At 41.2% G+C, this 12,282-nt stretch overlaps 1 long non-coding RNA gene across 8 annotated transcripts in view; it reads left to right on the top strand.

The window, feature by feature from the left end:
* Positions 1-12,282, top strand: part of LOC143819116 (uncharacterized) — a 148,713-nt gene that overhangs the window by 58,718 nt on the left and 77,713 nt on the right. For 4 of the 8 annotated variants that reach the window (XR_013224796.1, XR_013224800.1, XR_013224799.1 and 1 more), the window contains one exon: positions 6,536-6,619. This is a non-coding gene — a long non-coding RNA (uncharacterized LOC143819116). Of the gene's footprint in view, positions 1-6,535; positions 6,624-12,282 lie in introns of all 8 variants that reach the window. The other 4 variants (XR_013224795.1, XR_013224798.1, XR_013224803.1 and 1 more) reach the window with 1 other exon arrangement.

Below are 12,282 nucleotides of genomic sequence, written 5' to 3' on the forward strand. Positions count from 1 at the left end.
CGAATGCAGCTGGTGTCGGAGATCATCCATTAAGGCTACCAGTGCAGTCTTCGTCCTGCGGCCAGGACAGAAGCCCAGCTGCTATGGGTCAAGGACTGAAGTTTCTTCTTAGAATGCCAGGAGCTGGTCCATGGCGGCCCTCTCAACTACTGTCCCCAGAAACACAAGACAAGTCTCCATAAAATCTTTGCTTTAAAACTGTAGCAATAAACTTTCGTGAACAACTTGTACACATTTTTCTTTTTCCCTTCAGGCTGTCAGCAAAGCAATCTTGAGGCAAGGCTGGTGTTCTCAACTAGATGAAATACCTGAAACACAAAAGCTGAACTTTCTTTTAATCATGGAGTTCTAAACACAACATACTCTCACACAATGGTGCATCCACATGAAGTTCGCTTGGACAGTGGCTAAGCTGTCAGGCTCAGTTGTGAAAAATCACTATTCCACTCTCTGAAAGAAAATGCATTTTCTTGGCACTTTAATTGATTGGAAATGAAGAGCTTGGCTGTCAGATTTTGTTGATTGGTGATTATACTTAAGCAAGAAAGGTGATGCTTAAAGCTGGGGTGATGTGCAACATCTGCCAAAGTTGCTTGATGGTTGTGTGCTCTGGAAAGCCCAAAGATCCTTGTATGCACAGAAGATGTTTTTGGGTACCCACAAAAAGAGATTACTTTAATCACTTTTGCATTTGTGCTAATTGTCACATTTGCAAGTGATTTCCTTTTCACAGTACTATTCATGCAATTGCATGAGTTATGAAAGAAAAATTATGTTTCCTTTATGAAAGGACATAGATATCCTTATCTATGGAGAGTATCCTGGGTGTCCGAGATGGAATAGGGCCATCTCGGTGCCCGCCGCCTGCCATTGCCGCCAACCTGTTCTGGCGACCCTGTGGAAGGGGCCAGGTGACCCCAGTTGGGGTCGCGACCCTAAGCTTGAGAACCACTACGCTATAGCCTATTCCCCTTTCTTGCCTCCTCTCATTCCTATATATCAGACAGCCTACATTTATCTTCATCTTCAGATTTTGCTCAACCCTACCCCTGGCATGCTGTACTCAGGAAAATTATGTTCCAGCTTTGCTGTTACAGTTGGCAGGGTAGGCCCAGTTGTACAGGGTGGGTGCTGCAAAGAGTTTTAAAGGGCACCCTTCTCCCCTGTCTCGCTTTAGTATACTAATTCTTCTTTCCCTTCACCTGGCAATCCCAATTTCCTTATTCTTCTCTGTTTCCTTCTCTGTGTCTATTCATCCCACCCACCAAATGCTTCCATTCAGCACTGCACCATCTTGTTTGCCTGATTCCTTGTTACCTTACCCCCTGGCTGCCATCAGATACCTCATTTCTTTCATTCTGTGTTTCCTAACAACATTCAAATTGGTTGAATACTGGATTCAGCTCTTATTTATTTGATTTGGTAATTATCACACACCTATAACTGATGGGTTCCTTTTGTCAAATGCAGCAATGTATGCCAGGATCATTGAATCATAGAGTTGGAAGGGACATCCATGGTCATCTAGTCCAGCCCCCTGCACAATGCAGGAACCCACAACTACCTGCCTACCCACAGTGAGCCCAATGTCATGCCCAAGTGATCCCCCCCCCAAATCTCCAGAATCTAACCTGGCCTGGAGGAAATTCACCTACCATCCCACAGTGGCAATCAGCAACTCCTTGTTTATTCAAGGACAGGCTACCAGCACTGGCACATCCATTCCTGACCACCCACTCACAATCTGCCTAAGTTCATAAAATCAGCATTTCTGTCAGATGACTAGCCTCTGCTTAAAGACTTCCAAAGAAAGAGAACTCACCACCTCCCAAGGAAGTTTGTTCCACTGAGGAACCATTCTAACTGTCAGGAACTTCTTCTGGATAAGTACCGGAAAATTCTTTTAAATTAATTTCAACCCTCTGGGACAACAGAAAACAACTCTGCTCCATCTTCTATATGACAGACATTCAAGTATTTGAAGATGGTTATTATATCACCCCTTAGTCATCTTCTCTCTAGGCTAAACAGACCAAGCTCCCTCAACCTTTCCTCATACATCTTGGTCTCCAAACCCCTCGCCATCTTCCTAGCCCTCCTTTGGACATGCTCCAGTTTCTCTGCATCTTTCTTCAGTTGTCATGCCCAAAACTGAATACAGTATTCAAAGTGAGGTCCAAAAGAGCCAGCGTAGTGTAGTGGTTAGGAGTGTGGACTTCTAATCGGGTGAGCCAGGTTTGATTCTGTGCTCCCCCACATGCAACCAGCTGGGGTGACCTTGTCTGTTGTGTGGAGAGGAAAGGGAAGGCGATAATAAGCCACTTTGAGACTCCTTCGGGTAGAGAAAAGCAGCATATAAGAACCAATTCTTCTTCTTACCAGAGCGGAGTAAAGCGGTAACATTACCTCACATTATCTGGACACTATATTTCTTTTAATACAGCTCAAAATCCTATTTAACTTTTTAGCTACCAAGTCACACTGCTGGCTCATGTTCAGTGTCTGGTCTACTAAGACCCCAAATCTTTTTCATGGCAATCCTGGCCCAGCAAAGCACCCAATAAATGCTTATGGGTTTATACGTTATTTTCGACTATTATTTCCCCTTGGATTTCTTCTTTCTATTGTTCCAATGTTGTATGGGTTTTCTGATTTTCATACTTGGAAGATATTCTGTACTATGACCTTTTAACCTCCTTTTCAACATTTCCCTCAGTTTGGGTAAATCCTGTGCAAAAAGATAATTTAAAACACACTATTAGACTTGTGTAATTAAGATTATTTTCCCAGAGTGTATCATTTAAAACATAGACATTATTAGTAGACAGTTTGTGACCAATTTCATCAGTTCTTTGTGTTCCTCTTTAATTATTTAAGAGGAATGAATAATGCAATATTTACTCCTCAAAATGAGACAGAAAACTGACTTCCCAATAACACTAAGTGAGATTCCGAAGGTACGATTATTCAGTATTTGAATTCCTTCTGGCCAGAGTGTGTGTATATATATCACATTTGTACCCTGCCCTTCTTCCAGGGAGCTGTGTGCATCATACATGATTCTTTCTCTGTCACTTTTACAACATCCCCATGAGATAGGTCAGGATGAAAGAGAATGACTCACTGAAGACCACCCAGTGAGCTTTATGCCTGTGCAGAAATTGAATCAGGTCCTGTCCTATCAATGTCCAGCACTTAAACTATACAACATTGACATGTACTTTTAAATCTTCAGGGAATCAATTTTTCTGTTGTTTTTGGGAAATTTTTAAAAAGCCTGGAGTAAAACAGAGTACATTTTAACCAGCAGTGAAGTGGTCATTCATGAGTGGGTAGGGAATTTCATGGCTGTTTTCCCACGGTGGTAGCCCAAGACATTAACTACTACATCACACTGTCTTTGATTTCCTGTCACATTTGAATTCGGCCCTTCCTTGAGGAGCCCAGAATAGTGTACATAGTGTTCCTTTCCTATGCTATCCTTATAACAACTTGGTGAGTTAAGCTAGGTTGACAGATAGTGATTGTCCTAACATTAACCAATGAACTAACTGTTCATTCCTCAGGATGTAGCCCTATTTAGGATTGCACTGAAAACAGCTGAACAAAAATTTCAGGCTAGATCTCTCTGGTCAAACCCTACAGAGACTTAGGTTGCTTTAGCCTACTTCTGTTAGCAGGGCTATCTTTTGCTATTCTCATCCTCCTGAGAGGCTGGGAAGTGGGGAGCATGAGTAACAGTTGTTACTAATCACTAGGCGTAGCAAGTAAGACTCAGAATGCTAACAAGTGGGTAGCAGTGTTGATCTGAAGCAGCAGAACAAATTTAGAGTCCAGTGCACCTTTAAAACCAACAGTTTTATTCAAGGTATGAGCTTTTATGTGTGTGCACACAAAAGCTCATCACTAAACATTATAAAGTTGAAGCTGTGTGCACACAACTCACTCCCTACCTGATTAGTCTGTCCTGTGAGTGTGCTGCCAATAGGGATCACTGCCAATGAGGACCAATCAGTTCAAAGGGCACTCTGCCAATGAGGTTCGATCAGTTCAGATTGTATGCAGACAACTCACTCCCTACCTGATTGGCTCTCCCTGGGGCTATGCCGCCAATAGGGAGAGAGCACTCTGCCAGTGAGGGCCAATTTTCTGTCCTCTTCCTGCTGCTTGCTGGATGGATGGAAGTGCTGGATTTTTTGAAAGGGTGTGCTGTTGGTGAGTTGCTCCATCCTCAGCCTCTTCCAACCTACTATCTCCCCCAGACTCAGTTTTCTTCAGACTCAGTTTTTCTTGCTAACATGGTGTGGTGCCTTTTAGACTGGAGCGCTCTTCCAGCACATAGCTGGCATTGCTAAATTGGCTCAGGTGACCTGACAAGGTAGGGAGCTGTAGCCAGAGGCTGGGCAGAGGAATAAGGAGATCCTATAACAATTTTGGATTCTAATACCAGGTTTGTCCGGTGGGAGGGAGGAGCTCCCCCAGTCTTGCCTATCCTTTCTTTCTCTTTTTCTCTCTCTCTCACTCTTTCATTCTGTCTTTCTCTCTTTAATCTTCCTGAATCTTGAGATCCAGTGTGGTAAAGTGGTTAAAGAGCAGCAGACTCTAATCTTAAGAGCTAGGTCTGATTCCTATCTCCTCCAACATATTTAGCCATCTGGGTTGACAACCTCCAGATGGGGGACTGGAAGCCTTCAGGTAGCTTAAAGAGAGAAAGACAGAATGAAAGAAACAGAGAAAGAAAGAGTGAGAGAAAAAAAGACAGGGAAGGGAAGTATCAAATCTCCTGGAGAAAACAACTGCTTTGGAGGGGCACTGGCCCTCCTATCCCCCACCCCCATACAATAGTGTCTACACAGGTCACAATTGTCTCCACCTTCCCCTCCCACATCTTCCAAAGGCCAGGCTGGGTAGGCCATGGCGGTGTCGGCTGCCACCTTCCCAGCTGCCACATCTTCCAAAGGCTGGGCTAGGAAATCTGCAGAGGGGGTGGGCTGCCACCGCCTTCCTGCCTCCCTACATTTCCCAAAGTCTGAACCAAGCAGGGAGGGCTTCCTCCTTCCCACCCCTTCCTCCACCTCTCCCAAAGGCCAAGCTGAGTGGGGAAGGCCATGGAGGAGGGAAGGCTTCTTTCTCACCCAGCCCCATATCTATGAAAGTCCAGGCTGATGGGGCAAGACCATAGGAGATGGACTGTCTCCTTCCTGCCCACCCCACATCAGGTGTAGATTAAAAAGGGAAATTTCATTTGTAAGTTTTTACTACACTCAAAGCAACAGAATCCCCAGGAATTAAGGATATTAGTTTCTTATCTCGCTATATATGCTGACCTCATCCAGCCCTTGTATCTTTCTTCTTAACAGTTCTCTGGAAGGGCTATATACCTCTTTATTTTATTTCTTATTTAGAGTAATAGATTAGAATAGTATATTGTAATGTAATGAATAGTAGAATGTGATATAATTTGAAGTGGTAGATTTGTATGTATTTCTCTAGCCTTGGAACAGGGGGGATAACTCTACACAGCCAATTCCACTTCAAAGAAAAAGATGCCTCCAAGTGCTGCAAGAAGAAAGTGGACAATCCCAATGACACAACAAGAGACAAAAAGAATCTGTCCAATGGCTTAATCAAATAATATTAGAAATATAAGAGTTATTCTTATCTCTTTATTATAATTCCTACCTGGATTCAGCCAAAAACAGTGTCTATATGATTTTTCTGTTTTCAATTCAGTACCAGTTCAATTCATTACTAGTTTCATATTTCATTATCTGAATTGAAAGAGTGTTCCTATTTGTAAGGGAGAGAAGATGGTGAGATCATCATAGATGCCGAACACCCAAAGTTTTGATAAGCTTTTGAGATTAATTTTGCTTTCTTATATGTAATATTACTTGTCCTTATTGTTTATACATTTCACAGATCAGACTCTGTATTTCTTGTAGGCTTGATGAGAACTGTGAACTGTTGTCCATTGCCTTTCATGGCACAGTCTTTTTGTTCATCTACCAAGATAGCTGATATATAACCAGGTTGATTGAATGCATACCTCATAAACTTTTGTACTTGTGAACATCCCTACAGAATAAATAATCTTTGGGCTGTCAGCAGCTATAATGCTTTTGATTATCTGTTCCAATTTTTTTCTGATGCAAGAATGGAATTAACCTTCTTGAACTCAAAGGTATATACAAATGCCAGTTCCATAAAGTTGTATTTCTTTAATCACATTTCCTCCATAGGAACACTCTCTTATCCTTATTCCCTACTGTTTTCTTTTCACAAGTTGTCAACAAATAGAATTTTAATTTTAATTCTAACCTTGAGGCAAAAAGTGTGGTCAACTATAGTTCCACTTTTGGCAAAAATTTTATCTGCAAGGAAAAATAACTATGTGAGAGGTATTCCATTTCTTCATATCTTCAAGATGACTCATGCTAATGCTAATAATATGTTGATTGACTGCCACTTTTTCTGCCAGGCAAGGAATATGATCCACCTGATTAAAAATATATGCTAATCTGTTTATTTTCAGATATCTGCCAACTGTGATCAGCCTTGGAAGAACTGAGACATCCATTTTTCATTTGTAGCAGACATAATCTTGTGTACATATTTGGTAGGTAAGTTTGTTGTTTTAAGATACAGGTCTTAGTAACTCTTTTTTTTTACCAGTTTCATATTCCAGCATTCTCCCATAAATTTGTTGACTTCTTAAAAATTAACTAGGCTTTTAATTTTTCTAGCATCTAGTATCTCTTTACTTCAAAATTTGCTTTCTTATAATTACCGTATTTGCCGGCGTATAAGACTACCCCCCAACATTTCCACTCAAAATACAGTACTATGGGCCGCTATGGGCAACTATGTCTATCCCAACTGAAGTGCACCCAGCGTATAGGACGACCCCCCCACTTGGAGGCATGTTTTTCAGGGGGGGGGGGAAAGTAGTCTTATACGCCAGCAAATACTGTAAATCAATTTTAATATTAAAACTTGAATGATAGTAAGCACTGTTATTTTTACTTGTTTCATTAAAGGAAACTCAAATGCTTCTTCCAGATTTTATTAGCTCTTTCTAAGAGCCTCTTGTGGCGCAGAGTGGTAAGGCAGCCGCCTGAAAGCTTTGCTCATGAGGTTGGGAGTTCGATCCCAGCAGCCGGCTCAAGGTTGACTCAGCCTTCCATCCTTCCGAGGTCGGTAAAAATGAGTACCCAGCTTGCTGCTGGGGGGTAAACGGTCATGACTGGGGAAGGCACTGGCAAACCACCCCGTATTGAGTCTGCCATGAAAACGCTGGAGGGCGTCACCCCAAGGGTCAGACATGACTCGGTGCTTGCACAGGGGATACCTTTACCTTTATCAAAACTTTAGTTTTAAAATTTTTTTATTGTAAAAATACTTATTTAGTAGGAAGCAACCTTCTAATTTCTCATGTATGATTTATTTAAGCTGTGATTTTTCCAGAGGCAAAAGTAGCCACGGGGGGAATCAGGTTGGTCGACAAAAAGTAGAAAATAAAATCAAAGAAACCCTTAAAAGTCAATCAATAATAGAATCTTCTGGGAAAGTACTGCTGCATCTTCAAGCCATTCAAATTATTCACAAATCCTAACAGCCAAAATGAATGCATTTCTACTGAAACTGTCATTTGGTAAGGCACAGTTGGGAAATCTGTGTTTTTGCTTTCTTTGCAGCACCTGTTTTATGCACGCCTTTAGTAATTTAGTTCACTATATTCCCATTACCATATTTTTCCAGGACCACACTGCCTCGCTGACTCACTGGATTCTAGTTAATTTCAAGTACAATCAGAGGGAGTATTGCATAGGTGTTGCTATACATGTAACATTTACATATTTGGGATGCCCTTAGGGCTGTATAAACAGTGAATAATAAAATATTCCATCTGGTCGGTTTTGTGCTTTTTTGGTAGATGATTCTATGATTCAGAGAATTAGCTTTACATATATTTTAAGGATGAACAAATGTTCTCTGTATTTGTTTTTTTTTAAATATTTGTTTATATTTTTGGCAGCAGTTTCAGTTCTCTGCTGCTTGCTGTACCCGAGCTGGATAGTCAAGGCAAACCTGATCCTATCAAATCTCAGAAGTTTAGCAGAGTCGGTCTTGGCACTTGTAAGGGAATACCAGGGCCATGAGCGCAGAGCTGTAAAGAATAGGCGGTATAAAAATCCAAATAAATAAATACATACATACATAAATGCATGAATGAATGAATGAATGATGTGGGGACAGGTAAAGAAGAAGAGTTGGTTCTTATATGCCACTTTTCTCTACCCGAAGGAGGCTCAAAGCAGCTTACAGTCGCCTTCCGTTTCCTCTCCCCACAACAGACACCCTGTGAGGTAGGTGAGGCTGAGAGAGCTCAGATATCACTGCTCAGTCAGAACAGCTTTATCAGTGCTGTGGCGAGCTCAAGGTCACCCAGCTGCATGTGGGGAGTGCAGATTCAAACCCAGCTCGCCAGATTAGAAGTCCACACTCCTAACCACTACATCAAATGTCTCTTGTCTACCTCCCAAACAATCTTAGGATCTCCTGGCTACTTAACACATGTGCCACATGATAAATAATAAATAAATACTTTTTGCTGTTGACTTTGTAAAGTTATTTGCATTGTGTTTGCTTGTTGTCCAGTTTTTATATTCAATTTAAATGGTACTTGTGCACACAGTATATAAAACTAATGTGTCTGATTTACTAATACATAAATAATGTTGGAAAATGATTAAATCCAATGAGAAAAATTCATTGTGCGGAAGCGGCACAAAAATAAAGAACCTGGATTTGATACAAAGAGAAGTGAAATCAGAGTCGAGATTTTGGAGATAGAACAGCAGGGACAAGAAGGTTGAAATCACACATACAACAGGGGTAAAGGCAGGGGGATGAGGTTTTAAATAGGGAATAGAGGATCAAGTTGAATAACTGCTAGAGGGGGGGGAAGGTGTTGAGCTAAGAGAGAACTAGCCTGACAGTAGCAACAGGTGCGAAGGCTTAGGGCTAGTTACAAGGAGCTGTCCAGGCAGAGTTGTAGAGCTGTCTGTTCCTGGCTGAAAAAACTGGTACTGAAAAGCAAATAGCTATGCTGCCAGAAGGCTGTTGTACTATCTAACAGGTCTAGTACATTGTGCTTTGAAAAATCAAAATAAGTGATTATTTAATAACTAGGGACAAAGCCCATTATATTCAGGAATACAATGGGTGCTAGATTGGGGGGTTGGGTGGACCTGGAAAGGCTACAGGCTACCAGGAAAGGAACTCACTGGCAGGGGCAGCTCTCACGCAGCAGGCGTCTGCAGCCTCTGAACCTCAGAGGGAAGTGAAAGGAGGAGGGGTGGTCAGAGGTGGGGGACGGAAGGCAATTGGCTGGCTGCTGGATAGACAGGTAAGCTGGTTGGAGGAGGCACCCAGGGAAGGGACAGCTGCCCTGAGTGGGTGTTAAGCATTGAGTGGCACTTAAGCCATGAGACCAGCTCCTCCTCCTAGGCCTTACCAGAAATATTAAGTGGAACAGATTTAATAAGTACAGCTGAAAGCGTTGTCCAGCAGGGACTGCCTAAGGAGTTTGAGTTCTGAGAGATGACTTCTGTAAGATGAATTGCAAAAATATTGCCTGGGTGCTGTGGTATTGCATGCTAGATGGGCATTGGAGACTTTATCATCATCATCATTTGATTTATTACCCGCCACTTCCTAGGGGCTCGTGGCAGGTTACATACAGTTGCATAAAACCCCCGTTAAAAACCCAACATAAAAACACAGTTATAATCCAATCAAAACGAGATATGTTGGAAAAAAACAGTTTTAATAGGCCTCAAAACCAACTTATAGCGGAGTGAGAGGGAGGAGGGTGCAGATGTTGGATTGCAAACTGTCAGAGTGCCTAAAAATGCTTGAGAGGGGGGGGGGCATATAGATCTTCCTGGGCTGTACCGGCCTCAATCATAGATCTGGTGGAAGAGCTCCATTTTACAGGCCCTGTGGAATGCTGAAAACTCCCGCAGGGCCTGCAGCTCTTCTGGGAGCTCATTCCACCAGATATTTATAGATCAAGTTGACCATAAAGCCCTCATGAATCTGACCTCATTATTTGCCACTTTTTCTTGTAGGTTGTCAGCATTTTGAACATTCATATTGAAGAGAAGGATAATGGATGGCGTTTTCTTTTTTCAGGATAACATATAATTTGAATTTCTAAAGTGCATGAGAATATTTCTTCCTCTGGAAAGAAACAAACAAAAAACCCAACAAATAGTTTTGGATTGATTTTTTCCCTCCTTGGGAGCTAAATATTTAACCAGACCATAGCAACTGTTTTTATCCTTATGATCAAAATTAGGAAAACCAATTTGTCGTTTCTATAAGAGAGGCAATTCATTTGTAGTGATTGAAATGATCACATATGCAGAAGAAAACTAATTTTATACAGAATAAACAATTTCTTTATGTTTCCTTTAGCAGCAATAAATGACATAAACATGGGATACAAAAGGGAACTTGGGCTTTGGGCGTGAATCAGGAAGGTGCATTGTGATGGATTAATGGAATATCATAAATTATCAGATAATAAGTGTGATAATTGTTCTTATTTATCATGAGGCTAACTCGGCTGGTTCTCCTGTCATGCTTTCATTGAAACTACCCCTGAGGATTCAGTATGTAACAAATGTAGTCAAAAGGTCATTTCAACAATTTTAGTCATAATAGCATCCTGATTATCTTCTAATTGAAAAATGTAAACTAGAGGCACGTGAGATAATGGAGGTGACCCCTCTTCTAGAAATTGAATACAGAGTGTCATCGTGTGTCCTTTATCCTACAACTGAAAACAACACAATTTTCGGTAGTTTTTTGATTCTCTGGAATCAATTTTTCTTTTCTCTTAAAAACCCCCTCACTATTTTAATTTTGTTTTCAATGAAAACGGAACACCATTTTTTAAAGGATGGGAAGTGTTGCTTAGTTACATGGATGTCTAAGCAGGTAATAGTCTACTGTGGACTAAAATATCAGCTGATGGAATTTAGGCATCTTATTACTTGAATATCAGCTGAAGAATTGTCTCTTCATGTGTAATGGCTTGGAGATAATTCTGCCTTACATCAATAGTTGGTAATTCTTAACTCTCCTAGGTCAGTTTTTCATTTTGCCCAGCAGTACTGTGCTGTAAGGCATGTCATCCGTTACTCTCCTAAAATTCTGTGGATTTCTGGCTGCATCTCTATTGGTGTCAGGCGTCAAATCTGAATTCCATTCCCCAAAAGAAATGCTGATTCATATTTCCATTTATGCTTGGGATTTGAGAAGCAGTTTGTAGGAGAGTGAAGGAATGTTGGTGGACTGGCTAGAGGCCTGTATTTAAATCTGTGCCCCTGGCACCTTATTTTACTATTCTTGCTAGTGAGAGAGAAATTGCCATGAAGAGTTACATGACTATTAAGATTAATTGGACGAGTTGTGGTTAACTGCTTATTAGGAACTGACCCAGTAAATATCTGATAATAAAACCTTTGGCATAGTTACATACTTCTAAGTCCATTGACTGTTTAGTATCACACTGTAGTTCACACTAGGTTTGCTAGTCTTTTAGCATCTACTGGGTTTAACAACTAGTTTGTCCTATATTTATTTCCCCCCTGGAATTTCTGCATTATGAAAATCTGTACAGGATTCCAAATTACATCTGCCTCTCACACTGAACAGGCAATCGCCACATCATATAAGGTCCAGTAGTTTGAAAATATATTCGTTTTCTGATCTGTCTATGCTGTCTACTATTTTGGTCTTATTAGGTACGAAGAACAATGAATTTGTGCTACAATCTATTTTTGTATTTTTGTTTAATTTATTTTTCTCATATGTAGGGGGATTGCTTCATGTGTGCTAAGGGGGCTATCCCATCCCTTCTTGTATTGCAGGGCCAACATCAGGCATAGGCTTCACTGGACAGTAGCCAAAATGGTATTAGTATGGGCCATCACTGTATGCAGCAGTAGTTGTAGTTGGCCCTCTCTCTTTGGGTGGTGTCAGACTCCAGAACTAAGGTGAGGCTATAGCGCAATGGCAGAGCATCAGATTTGCATGCAGAAGGGCCAAGATTCAGTCTTGGCATCTCTAATTTAAAAAGAATTAAATTATATGTAATGTGAAAGAGCTTTATCTGAGAGTGAGCTTCCTTCCTTCCTTGGCTTTTATGCCATCCCTTCAGGTGAAGCTGGTAGCTCCTCCTTCTACTTAGAAAGATGGGCAGATTGC

Source organism: Paroedura picta, chromosome 10, assembly GCF_049243985.1.
Source record: "Paroedura picta isolate Pp20150507F chromosome 10, Ppicta_v3.0, whole genome shotgun sequence".
Lineage (NCBI taxonomy): Eukaryota > Metazoa > Chordata > Lepidosauria > Squamata > Gekkonidae > Paroedura > Paroedura picta.